The 11320-nt window shown below is 34.2% G+C and overlaps 1 long non-coding RNA gene across 1 annotated transcript; it reads left to right on the top strand.

The window, feature by feature from the left end:
• The first annotated feature begins 7505 nt into the window (after positions 1–7505).
• On the top strand, positions 7506–10677 carry LOC138891496 (uncharacterized). The gene is made up of 2 exons (XR_011407760.1): positions 7506–8285; positions 9890–10677. It is a non-coding gene; the product is annotated as an uncharacterized lncRNA (long non-coding RNA).
• Positions 10678–11320: the final 643 nt, after the last annotated feature.

Here is an 11320-nt window from a genome sequence, read left to right as displayed (position 1 = left end):
CAATAGGTGATGTTGAAAACAATATTATTTGACCCACTTTATTCTCTATATCACTTAGCCATGAAAGTATCAATTGTGTATTGGCATAGTTGTCTTCTCAGGGTTGATTACTCTTTTATGAAATATTGAAGCCTCACTTTTTCTATTTCAACATACATGTCATGCACAAAATTTTCAGTTTCTTCATGTACACCTACAAGTAAATAGTAATATGTGTATTTAATACACTAATAAGTGTTAGAGTTCAAAGTTCATCATTGAATACGAAGAATTGAATTGCCAAATGAGTCCTTTTTATCCATTGACTGAAAATTATGTAATCAAGTAAGATAAATTAAAGAAAAAGGTTCACTAATGCCCCGTACAATTTAATGTACAATTTTATATTTTTCATTAAAATCTTCGAGCTTGATATATCATCATCAGAAAAGACAATTTGAATTGCATAATGAGTCCTATTTTATCTACTGCTGAAAATTAGGTCAACAACAGGTCACAATATCTATTGTGCTATTCAAAATTACTTGAATTTCATATTTTTCAATAAAATCTTTGAGCTTGATATCTTATTCGGGTGACTAAGGTCCTTCTTCACATTAGCCTTATCACCGCAAAGAGCTTTCCCTAGTTAATTAAATGAGCTTTAGATAAAGACAACATAAGTTCAACAAAGAAACAATTATACGATGTGAAAATAAGGGATAAAAATAAAGAGGAAAGTATAGAAGGAATTGATACATTTATCAAAATGATGGACTTTAATGTTGCTTTGTCGTTCCTAAAATGATCCTGATATAGTAAAGAAATATTACCATCATTTGCAAGAAGTATATTTCCTGTAAAATAATTTTATGAACGCAACAAACTAAAAGTAGTAGAATGGGGGAATTACAAAGTTGTTGGTAAATTTGTGCGCATTCATCTTGCTCAAATATAGATCGTGTCTTCAAGAGTAAGAAGCATATTGTCACGACCCAAAATCTAACCGTTATGATGGCGCCTATCGTGGAACTAGGCAAGCCACAACTCAACATCTCAACACAGAAAAATCTTTGAACATAAAGACGGAAGCAATTTAATAATTTAGAAAAGCCTTTTTGAAAACAAAAATATCCAAAATACGATACAATCCATCCCAAAATCGGGGTGTCACATAGTACATGAGCGTCTATATCAGAATACAGTCCACTACAGTGTTTAGAGAAATAAACTGAAAATACAACTAGTAATAAAGAAGGAGAGTCAAGGCCTGCGAACGCCGTGCAGCTACCTTGGTAGTCTCCGAACTCTGAAGCCGCAATCATTAACTGTCGCCGTGACCAAAAACGCCTGGATATGCACACGAGGTGCATGGAGTAACTTGAGTACATCCAACTCAGTAAGTAACAAGTCCAAACTTTGGACTGAAAGGTAGTGGCGAACTCAACCGGTACAGATAAAATAGAAATAACTGAACAGAAATGTAGGCATGCTTTCAAATTAAATAGACAACTCAAAACAATAAAGTGAAGCAAATCCGAACAGTGTAAAGAATATAACTCTGCTATCTCTACATGCCAATGCACATGCGGTATGTGATGCACCATGCTGTCAGCCTCATGTGCTCACACTCTCAAATGCTCAACCACTTGGTACTGTATATGGCCCATACAGCCCAGGGAAGATCCATCCCGGAACATATACATCATTGACTATAAGTCACCTAGTACCGAGGAAGGCCAATCCAGCCCTGTGGAGAAGATCCATCTCCAGGTATCAAGTACTTCGGACAAGATCCATGTCCATGGAAGATCCATCCCTCAATAATATCAACCGCGCTCACTGGGGGTGTGTTACAGACTCCGGGGGGCTCCTACATCCCAAGCGCTATCATAAAATTAGTATAACCGCTGCGACATACAGCCCGATCCCATAACTGTCACTCATAATCCGGCTCTCAGCCTCACTCAGTCATCAATCTCTCTAGTCTCACTTACGGGCTCACAATATCATGAAAACTAGCCCGAAACAATGATATGATGTATCAATAAATAACAAATGAGACGGAGATATGATATGTAATGCATGAACATGACTGAGTACATAATATCAATGAAATAAGTGAGATGACAACAAGAAACGACGACTAGGGGTCCCAACAGTATCGGCATAAAGCATAAACATGATATCTAGCATGATTGATAGTTCAATTACTTTATCACAAGATGAAAACACGGATATCAACAAAATAGAGTCACTATACAGTTCCATGGGATCAATCAGGCCACAATTCTCACGGTGCACGCTCGCACGCCCGTCACTTGGCATGTGCGTCACCTCAATACCAATCGTATAGCACATAGTTCGGGGTTTCGAACCCTCAAAACCAAGTTTGAAAGCGTTACTTACCTCAAACCGAGTAAATCCTACTCCGAAATACCTCTGCCCCTCGAATCAGTCTCCAAACGCCCCGAATCAAGCCACATGCAATACAGTATAATTAATATAGGTTAAATGAATCAATTCCACAAGAAAAATACGAAATTATAAGCCAAAATCTGAAATAGGCTCGACCCGGGCCCACGCCTCGAAATCCGACAAAAGTTACAAAACCCAAAAGCCCATTCACTCATGAGTCTAACCATACCAAATTTATCAAAATCCGACACCATTTGGTCATCCAAACCCCCAAAATCCACTCTCCAGTTCTTAAGCCCTAAACCCCCAAATTTCACTTTAAAATCTCACTAATTAGGTAGGGAAATCAGTGGGGAAACAAGTTTTATGATCCAAAATGAGTACAAGAAGTTTACCTCAATAATCACCTCGAAAATCTTCTACAAAATCGCCTAAGTCCGAGTCCAAAATGTTGAAATAAGACTAAAATCGCGAACCCTTGCTTTTACACCTTTTGCCCAGACTTTTCGCATATGCGAACCTATTGTCGCACCTGCGACGCCTCATCTGCGGTGAAAATGCCACTTATGCGGAAGTCACTTGCACCTTCAGGGCCCGCACCTGCGCTCCAGGTTCCGCACCTGCGAACACGCATCTGCGGCTCTGGCCTCGCTTCTGCGGAGTCACTCTCTCCCAGCTGCCCCCGCACCTGCGCCTACTTGTCCGCATCTGCGCTACCGTAGGTGCGGGAAATTCTTCGCACATGCGACCCCTGTCCTTCATGGCCTTGCCCGCATCTGCGATTCATGCCATGCTTCTGCGTGTTCGCACCTGCAGTGCCCACTCCGCAGGTGCGGTTACACCAGTAGCAACAGCTCTTTAGCTGCTTCATCAACTCAAAAATCAAGTCCGTTAACCATCCGAAATCTACCCGAGGCCCCCGGGACCTCAACCAAACATGCCAACAAGTCATATAACCCAATACGAACTTAGTCGAATCTTCGAATCACTCAAAACAACACCAAAATACCGATTACACCCGGATTCAAGCGTAAAAAACTTCTAAACTTCCGAATTCTACAAACGACGCCGAATCATACCAAACCACGCCCGATTGACCTCAAATTCTACACACAAGTCATATTCAACATTACGGACCTACTCCAATTTCCGAAATTGGAATCTGACCCCGATATCAAAAAGTCAACCCCCAGGTCAAACTTTCAAAAATTCGACTTTCGCCATTTCAAGCCTAAATCAGCTACATACCTCAAATTCACAGCCCGGACACGCTAATAAGTCTAAAATCACCCAACGAAGCTAACGGAACCGACAGAACTCCATTCCGGAGTCGTCTTCACACCATTCCGACTACGGTCAAAATCGTAAGACTTAAACTTCCGATTTAGGAGCTAAGTGTCCCAAAACACTCCGAAACCAAAACAAGACCTCCCGGCAAGTCATATAAGCAGAAACAGATACAAGGAATGCAGTAAATAGAGGATCGGGGCTAATATGTTCAAAACGACCGGTTGGGTCGTTACACATATAATAGTAGTATTATAAGTCAGGTGACAATATCTTTCATCATATATCATATTCTAGATCTATTTATATAACGGAAGATTGTACTACAAAGCTTTTCGATATTTGGTAAGAATTGTCTTATAATCTTGCTTAGAGGAAGAAGTTTGGGATACATTGGAAAGATTAAAAAAAAAAAAAAAAGAGAGAGACAAATGCTATTGAAAAAGCAATCTTTTGCTTTTAAAGGAGGTTAAACTCTTCATATGTCATTGCAAGATGAACAATACTTCAATAAATTATAAATTAGATAAAATGATAGCAAGTGAGATCATTGTTTGCAAGTTGACGGAGGAATAATCCAATAGATCAAGAATTTGCTCGTTATAATTTACTACATGCGTGCCTCGAATTATTGTATCAAAATACCGATATCATCAGGCTTGAAATTAAAAAAAAATCAATATTATAAGTGAAAATTCCATCCTAACTATTCTATTCCAAGAGTCCCACATAAACTAATGCTGGAAGTAATCTAAATCCACGGTTATGTGAAACTCCTAATATTTCTTATTACTATTCTCACACCTGTGATGACTCTTTTATACATAATATTTATGATATTTATATAATTAATTCTAATATACAATTATTTTCAATGTAAAAAAAATAAACATTAAACAAAATAATGCAGAAAATAAATGTTGAACTGCAAATGACCCAATTATTTTAGTTGGACTTGCTATTAACCAGGAAAAACCCCAACTCCTTAAAAAACTTCTAAACAAAATGCCTAACTCTAAACACTGCTTACTTTCTCTACCAACATTTGGAAGCAACTGTTAGTCCCGCCAATATTGCTGTATTTGTAAATAATAATTCTGGAAAATATAAGCTATCGTAATGAAACAGTAATAAATTCGAGCCAACTGAATTCACAGTGTTTCCTTAAGGAATTTAATCCCCTCCTAGTACCCAAGGTTATGGATTATTTCCTCCCAGGATAGAATGAATAACACACTGGAAGGAGTGCAATGTATAGCCAAAGTTGAGCGTTGTTTTCGTTTTTCGTTCGTGTCTTTCTTCAACAACTGCTGCACATATATATAGCAGCCAGTTTTGAAGATGAACGACCCTCCATCCTCCATGGTGGAGCATGCACTAGCTTATTTGGATCCAAAGCCGAAGCCGAAGCCGTAGCCGTAGCCGTAGTCGAAGCCGAGCCGAGCGAGCGACGACGACGGCGGCGCGAGGCTTGCTTTCTTCTTAACTCTTTAAGAGCTACAAGAAGAGCAATTATATATATACCCACCAAAAATCTTTTCTTCTTCCAATATGGGACAATGTCTCATTGTCAAGAGGGGGAAAATAAAATTTTACTCAAAAATTTCATTTTTCCTCCATTTCCCATTCACCCTCATTTTAAAACTATTTCATCTTAAATAACATAAACCTCAACAGCAACAACCAAATATATTAGAGAATAAATTGATATTACAAGTAACAGCGTAAAAGATTCTCACTTTGAATCTAAAGCCTCATTCCTCTAACTGATTCTGCTATATGCCAAGTCTCAAGAAAAAGGCATTTTTTTTGTATATGGGCACTTTTCAAGATTCAACATCGAAAATGCTGGAAAAGAGAAATACCATAACAATGAAATAGGACTTTTCATAACTGTGCTTTTACAAGAAAGCCCAAGTGTAAGGAGCTAAATTAAATCCAGAATTTTCAACTTATTTTCTCTCGTTGTAAACCCGGAGACAATTAAATTGAGCAAATATTACTTTTAGTCCGTGCCAAAAATCTATTTACATTCGGCAACCAAAAAAATGTATAAAATTTGTATAATTTTTGTATATAACATACAAAATGTTATAATATATATTTTTTCGGCTATTATTTTGAGAACGACTATATAATGTCATTTTTCCAACTAAATTAGGGCTCTAACAGATTATAAAAGTAGACCTAGAACTCCATAAACTTACCCGTAATTGAGATTCAAATACATAAATAGAGAAAACTAAGCCTTGAAAAATTAGAACCCAATTAAACTCCAGTCATCAATAGAACCGTTTCACAAAACATATCTCAATTCAATAACAAATTGTAAAAGTAGATTTAGAAATCTGCATATGAAAATAAGTTGAGAATTAAACAAAAACATAATTCATAATTCTTAAAAAGGAGGCAAACCTGGTGAAAGCTTTAATAGGGTAGAACTTAGAAGAGTGAGTAAAAAGTGTCATGAGAAATTTTAATTTTTAAAGAGGATAAATGGTGGCAACTCTTCTTCAAAAAAGAGCCCGTCTGGAGCTTGGCGTCTTTTCCGTAGGGTGGCGTCTGTTCGTAGGCGTATTTTAGGTTTTTATATGGATTTTTTGTATTTAAGTTAATTAACAGAATACTTTAATAAGTAGATAATAAAGGGGTAATTTGGTAATTTGACTTTTAGATTCTGATATTCCTGCTTTTAATATACTAGTTTAGTGTATGTGCGTTGCACGTGTACCTCGCGTCAATGTATGTGCAAGATGTTTGACTAAGATGCTTCATCCCGATTTTGTATTTTTTTCTTATCAATTTAGCATTGATATATTTGTGATAATTTCCATATATACTAACCTTAGCTTGTATTACATTTTCAATTGTTGTAATTCAAGGAGGCAAAAATTTAGAAAATAATCTGGAAAATTAGAGTTTATGAATAAGAAAAATGAATCTAGGGGGCAAAAGATTTAGAGTTATTCTCACCATTTCATCTCATTTTATTCCCTTCTTTGAATCGTCTGCTTATTCTGATCTCAAAAAAGTTCATTCAACCCAAACTGACATGAGAATAATATATAAATAAATATCAAATATGTGAATAGAGTTACAGACGAACATAAAAAATACTAAGCAACATGGAGTTTAAATCAATAATTAAAGCTTATATAGATCATAAGTTAATAGTATTATGTCACCATGCCAATAAAAATTTACAAGAACTATGAAGTACATGGCACATTAAAAACAATTGTAAGCACGTAATTTTTGACCCGCGCAACTTTTAAAAGCAGTATTTTAAAAATATTTACTTATTTTCATTTTAATAGGATTTCAGTCAACTTTTAATTTTTATTTTAAAACATAAGTTTAAAAACACAAAAAATAGTTTTATAATATTTCTTCTCTTATTATATATCTTTTTATTTTTATCTTTTTTTATTTATTTAAGCTTATTAGTATTTTATAATGATAATATTTTAATTTTTACCATTACTTTAACATAATTTTCTCTACCTTTTTTTATAACATTTTAAAAAAATACCAAAAATATTTTCATTTTAATATATAGTTCACTTTAATAGTTTATTCTTATTAACTAAGATTAATTAGTATATTTTAGTAGTATTTTTGTTTTTATTTTTATATGTGTTCATTGAGAAAGAATTGAATTTGGGCCAATTGGGAGCTCATTTTCGGATTTTAGTGGCCCAGCAAGACAAATGCTCATTCTTCCCAACCAATTAGCCCACTCTATACTTAAAATGCAAGATTTAATCTTAACCATTTATTCTCCTCTAATCCAATGACCAATACTTACTCCCACCACCATATAAAAATTAAATTAACACCCAAAACCCTAAAAAAAAAAGGAGACATTAGAGGAGGGAGCACAATTGGGGAACAACAACAGACAAAGGGGTGAGAGCACAAATTAGAAGAAACGCTTTGTAATCTCTTCTTTAGAACAAGAACTCACTCAAACATTCTCTCCAAAAAAAAAGATCAAATCATGTAAATTCAATCTCTTATCCTCTACAGATGCCACACTTCAATTCCATGGACATCACTTAAATCCATCACTCTACATTAATCTCCATTAAACATCCATTACCACCAGCTTCAATACATACCCTCTCCTCCGCACTGTATGATCTCACTGCCTCTTCTCCAGTAATACCACCATGAGGAAAAGTCCATAACTACTGTGTCTTCATCTCCTTTCCGGCATGTGAATCGCCTAACCACCAGCATCTTCCCCTTTATTTTTCTTTAGCTAGGCATTTTTACAAATACCTTCTGTGCATAGTCTAATTAAGTCACCATTGTTCCTTCATTTTCCACCAACATAAACACACCTTCACACACTAGAAACCCAATCGCCACAGCCTCATTTCCCCGTCACCAATTCAGTCAGAGACAGAGCATCTCGTAACAAGCTCAAATCGAACTCCAAATTCATACTGCAACTCAAGAAGGTGTAAATTTGTGTAAACAAGTTCGCAAGGTAGCGAGGTTGTCGGCGAGACATCCCGTTAGAGGTTTTCCGGTCAAGCTCTGGTCTCGGTTCCTATTCATACATCGCTGCTATAATTGGCAAAGCTCCATTTGAGGTCCATTTCTTATCTCTTTCTTTAATTAGTACAAGAAGTATTGGTGTTCTACAGTGCTTTTGGTTTGAACGAATATGCATTCTTGATGAATTTGTCATTGCCTTTGGATTAATTTCCACGTTTGACTTTATATAATAATTGTGCGGTTGTAAAACTTTTAAAACTTGTGGTCTCAAATCTGTCATAGCATTTGTAGGGATTTAAATGCTTCTTATTAGGGAAATATTGAAATGTGTCAATATTTTTGAAACGATGAAAGTATTAACTAATAACTCAATTATTTATATTCTTTATGTTGTTGAAGTCATGCTAAATTATTAGGGGAATCTACTTGGTATGCCCATTGAAAACATTAGTTAACACCATATACAATTAAAATATTTATTTTATTCTATATACCTACTTTATAAAATTATTTTATCATGTATACCTACTTTATTCTAAAATATAATACTGTATATTCCAAATTAGAATATTGTGATATATTTAATTTGGAATTGTATTCCAAATTAGAATACTGTAGCATATTTAGAAAAATTATGGCATATTTGCTTTAAATACTATATTCCAAATTAAAATGTTGTAGTATGTTTGGTTCGGATACTGTATTTTAAATTAAAATATTATAATATATTTGGTTTGAATATTGTATTACAAATTAGAATACTGTAGTATGTTTTATTAGAATATTATGGTATGTTTAGTTTGGATATTGTATTCTTCATTAGAATATTATGGTAAACTATTTTGTAATATATTTGGTTTGAATATTGTATTTCAAATTATAATACTGTAGTATGTTTTATTAGAATATTATGGTATGTTTAGTTTGGATATTGTATTCTTCATTAGAATATTATGGTAAGCTATGTTTGGATTTTCAATTGAAATATTGTGGTATCATTAGTTTGAATATTATATTCCAAATTAAAACACTATGGCCGGTTTAGTTAGAATATTGTATTCTAAATTAGAATATTATGGTAAGTTAGGTTTGGATTGTATTCTAAAGTAGAATATCGTGATATGTTTTGAAATATATGAAGGTATAGCGTGTAATATTTTTGGGATATATAATGTAATTTTAAAACTTAGGTATACCATGAAAGTGAGTTATACGTAATTATTATTAAAGTGACACCAAAAGAGTTTGGACCCTTGAGAGATCATGGTTGCGTCAGAGCGATCAATGTGTTGTAATGTCTATACAATGAAAAGTGGAAATTCAAAACGTTTGAAACTGTTTTCAAAAAGGAAGCACCAAAACTTACCACCTAGAATCCGATTGCAGATAGCCATAGAGAGTGTGAAATACTACTCCCCTATGTTTCAATTTGTGTGCAGTAGTTTGATTCAACATGAATTTTTAAAAAAGCTATGATGAATTTTGAAACTTGTGATATGACTATAAAAATTCATTAAGGGTAAAATGAGAAGTACAAAATTAAATTATTTCAAATATAAAAATTTGTTTTTCTTTTTGTAACAAAATAATAAATGAATAGTATCACATAAATTGAAATAAGTGGAGTAACATTTATGGAGGAATTACATCAAACTTATAACAATAACTTACATTTATTTCCATAAATTTGATCTCATAGATGCAACCATGAAGCATACGTGATAAGTTATATGAGTATGGTTTTCATGATTTGTCAAACTTCATGGAAGAACCATATAGGAACCTGATACAATCAGTTCCCTTATGTTTATTGCAACGTACTTTGTTGTCTGGTTTAATTCTCAAGGAAATCAAATAAGGGAACTGCAAAGGGAACAAATAGCATCAGGCCCTCAGATCGTCGAGCAAGTCAACTCTACAATTGTTAAAACTGTTGCACTGTACTTGCAACAGTACAGCAGCACAGTTGCAATTTGCTAGAAACCGGGAACGCCCTTGTATTTACTCTCATGATCTCACATATATAAACAACATGATACAAGATTTTGACCTAACACTTACAAATACAAAAACATATATTCTCTCAAGTGTGCAGTCGCCTCTGTTTCTTCAGGTGCATTGAAGAACAAAGCTGCTACAAAACAAAGGACCAGATTCCAGCATTGAATATGTCTTATGTCCTTTAGTTTGTTGTGTCTTTGTCCTTTGTTATTTACTTGTATTCCTACACAGCTTTTTGGAAGCATTTAATAAGACGTCATTTAACCATTATTGTTTTTGGTTGTTTGACTAGAGTTAGTCAAGAGTGTGATTTTGTAATAGAATTATTACAAAGAGCTTACAATAGAATTATTGTAAGAGGTGAGGTATTAAGAGTTTAATCCTAGATTGCAATAGGTTGTAATCTTAAGTTTGCTTAGTTATTAAAATTGAAATCCTACTAGGGTAGGTCATGATTTTTAATATCGTGAGTAGGGAGTTTTTTACGTACATATTGTGTATTCTTATTTACTGTTGTTTGTTGTGAGAATTGATAGAGAACCTAATTCTCTATATTATTTGGTGGATTCCAAGTTTCAATCAACACTTAAAATAAATTGAGAAGCGACAATATGCTTTTTCAACCATGACCTGTTTCAATATAAGAGTGAACATCGAAACTCTTATTTGTATTTTATTGTATATTTGACCCTAATGCCATGGACGATCCCAATCTAGTATCCGTGGGCCTACATTTACTAATCCTTGATACCTGCACCTGCTAATCCTTAGGGAGAATGGGGTATAGACTTAATATAAATCTGAAATTTTAAAAAGTTTAACTAAATACATGCACAATTTGAGCCGAGAAGTAGGTGTGAGTGTGTGACTATCAAAGAGAAAAGGACAATATTTACAAAAGATACTTTTATTTGCTTTACGTATTGCAATTTTCTAGCAGCAAAATTTTCTGCAACTTTGTTGCCATATACTGAATGGACATCACTTTTACTAATTCTAAAAAAATATTGGATGAACTTATCATATACACTTTAATATATTAATTGCTAGCCGAAAAGGTACTTTACTATGTAGTCATTTTCTGTGAATCGTGTTAATTAATTACAAGCTGGGACGTAAATAGTACTAT

Source organism: Nicotiana tomentosiformis, chromosome 5 (genome assembly GCF_000390325.3).
Source record: "Nicotiana tomentosiformis chromosome 5, ASM39032v3, whole genome shotgun sequence".
Lineage (NCBI taxonomy): Eukaryota > Viridiplantae > Streptophyta > Magnoliopsida > Solanales > Solanaceae > Nicotiana > Nicotiana tomentosiformis.
Note: the sequence above shows the minus strand (reverse complement) of the source record. Positions and strands in the feature narration are given on the sequence as shown.